Source organism: Piliocolobus tephrosceles, chromosome 14, assembly GCF_002776525.5.
Source record: "Piliocolobus tephrosceles isolate RC106 chromosome 14, ASM277652v3, whole genome shotgun sequence".
Taxonomy (NCBI): Eukaryota; Metazoa; Chordata; class Mammalia; order Primates; family Cercopithecidae; genus Piliocolobus; species Piliocolobus tephrosceles.
In genome coordinates this window covers 98,460,391-98,463,611 of record NC_045447.1, presented here as the reverse complement: position 1 = coordinate 98,463,611, position 3,221 = coordinate 98,460,391, and positions in this window count along the sequence as shown.

The following is a 3,221-nucleotide window of genomic DNA, read 5'->3' as shown; positions in this document are numbered from 1 at the left end:
CCCTCACCAGCCACATAGTGGCTGCTATGTCTTGATCATAAAGTTCCCAGCCTCCAGAACTGTGGGGAAGAGACTTCTATTTTTATAAATTCCTTGATGTAAGGTATTTTGTTGTAGCAGCTCATGCAGACAAAGACACAGCACTAACTACTATTACAAATCAATCATACCATACCAAACTTTTATCCTATCTGCCACATATTCATCAAGTTACATTTCAGGACAGCTCATCCTTTCTCAAAAGCCTTCATTTCAACAAGATGAAGTTTTCCTTTTTAGCTCAGCATTCAAGGCCTTCCAAAGTCTTACCTTAACCCAATCTCCTCAGTGTCTTTTCCAACTGCTTCAGACACTTTGCCCTCCCACGCACTTTCTCAGCTTGGTGCTTTGCTCAGGCTGCTCCCTGGACAGTGCACAGGGATCTCTGCCTCTGTTGCTCAAAAGCAACCTTAATCAATACATAAACAATTGGGTGTGGCTGTTTTACAATAACACTTTACTGATGGACAATGAAACTTGGATTTTACATGTGTTATGAAATATTTCTTTCCTTTTGATTTTTTCTTATCCTTTAAATATGTAAAAACCATTCTCAGTTTGTGAGCTGAACAAAAACAGGTGGCTAGCCAGATTTGGCCCATAGGCTATAGTAGGTTGCCGACTCTATTTCATGGCTATGTGACCCAATCCTGAACTGTGGAGTGGCTTTGTGGAAAACCGTCCTCCCTATTTAAAAGAGACATTGAGAAGAAACACCCCCTTTTGGAGCAGACATTGTCTTGTCTCCACCTGATGCCATCTTGGGTTATGAGAGACAAGCTGATGACTTAGCCAGGATGATGAGAGAGAAATGAAAGACAGAAAAATCCCTGCTCTCGTTTGAAATCCTTAAGCTGCCAAAACAACCCTGAAAACACCTGACTCCAGACTTCTTTTTGTAAGACAGTGAATTTTCCTCATTGCTAATGCTAGCTCTAGCTGAATGTTTTGCAGGGATGTTACCAAATAGAGCGGATGGTGGAGAAAGCCTGCCTTGGGGGAATGGGGTAAGAGAGTGCATGGTCCGTAGAGAATTTTAAAACAATAGTAAAACCAACTTGTCTGCTTTTTATTATCACTATGCACCAACAATTCTAAATCATGCCAGTGATAAAATACTCACCTTCGTCCAGGCCAACCACTTCCATCATGCCCAGCCCCCAGCACTTTATATATAAACATTTTGCTGAAATGTTGAATAACCTATGACCCACCCACATGCACAAAAGGACATATAAAAACTCCTGCCATAATGAGTCATGTTATAATTGCTTCTACCTGCTTAAGAAAATGAGGAAAAGTCTTAGGTTTCTGCCACTTGGCATTCCATAAACCCACAGTAGAGTCATGAGCCACCCTACCCCCATAGTAACCTCATGCAGTTTTACAAGCACTTCTCAAGACCTGGCTATGTTTACCAGGATGGTCCTGGAAAGGGGTGCATTTGCTTTAAGTAAAATGAAGAATCAAAATAAATTGTAGACAACCCACTTGAATTTACTCAAGAAATGTACAATGTCCCTGAATATGGTTTAGCTGTGTCCCCACCCAAATCTCATCTTGAACTGTAATTCCCATTATCACCATGTCTCGTGGGAGGGACATAGTGGGAGGTAATTGCATCATGGGGTCAGTTACCTCCATGCTGTTCTTGTGGTAGTGAGTGAGTTCTCATGAGATCCGATGATTTTATAAAGGGCTTTTCCCCTCCTTCACAACGCACTTCACTCTTGCCTGCTGCCATGTAAGATGTGTCTTTGTTCTTCCTTTGCTTTCTGCAATGACTGTGAAGCCTCCCCAGCCATATGAAACTGTGAGTTCATTAAATCTCTTTTTCTTTATAAATTACCCAGTCTCGGGTATTTCTTCACAGCAGTACAAAAATGAACTAATACATTCCCAAAATAAGAAAATTATCTCAATCTAGATAAATGTATCCAAAGAACCCAGGATTCAGTAGCATATGAAGTGGTGGTTCATGGGCAGCTAGAAGTGGGCATGGCTTCTACACCACCTACATCCCTTCTGCTGACTCTGCTCTGGGGCCACACACCATTTAGTCAGGGCTATGATTTAGTATATCCTAAAGCCATTTTCTATAGAAACTGTGTGGACATGGTTTAAACACTGAGCTTTGATTTTTATCAAGGTTTTTTCTCAGCTGTATTTTCTACTGTACTATAAAATCACATGCACAGGCACTCACACATACACATACACAAAAACACATATACCAATAAATATATACATATGCACAGATATGCAAGTAAATGTATATGTATGCAAACACACCTGCACAAACATGCATGCATAAGTATATACGCATAGGCAAAACACACATGCATACACTAAGACATGCACATGGGCAACATACACATGAGCACAAAAACACATACATGCATGCATACATACATACACAAAACAAATACACACCCATAACACATATCCTTCAGCATGTGGATATTAGGCTTTTGTTTAACTTAATAAAACAGAGTTGTTAAGAGAGGCTCAAAACTCAGACCAACCTGGCTTAAAACCTAGTCGTACCTCTTTCTATCTATGTTATCTTGGACAAGTTATAGGTTGGGTATCCCTAATCCAAAATGTTCCAGAATCTAAAATTTTGTTAACACTGACATGACACCAGTGGAAATTTTCACATCTAACCTCATGTGACAGGTCACTGTCAAAATGCAGGCACACAACACAGTTCATTCAGCATCCCCAAGGGAATAACAAAACTACCTTCAGGCTATGTGCATAAGGTTTATAGGAAACATGAATGAAATTTGTGTTTAGAATCTCTTCCCCAAGATACCTCATCATGCATTCCAAAATCCAAAAAAATCTCAAAATCCAAAATATTTCTAGTCCCAAGCATTCTGGATAGGGGATACTCAAACTGTAGTTAATTTTTTTGAACTTTAGTTCTCTAACATAAAATGGAAATAGCAAAATTTCCTTTCTGATGGAATTGTTGTATGGATTAAATAAGTTGATGTTTATAAATTCTCAGCACAGAACCTGTCACTTAAGCACTGAATATATATAATCAACAGCAGCAGCTTCTTCTTCCTTCTTCCTTCTTCCCTCTTTCTTCTTCTTCTTCTTCTTCTTCTTCTTCTTCTTCTTCTTCTTCTTCTTCTTCTTCTTCTTCTTCTTCTTCTTCTTCTTCTTCTTCT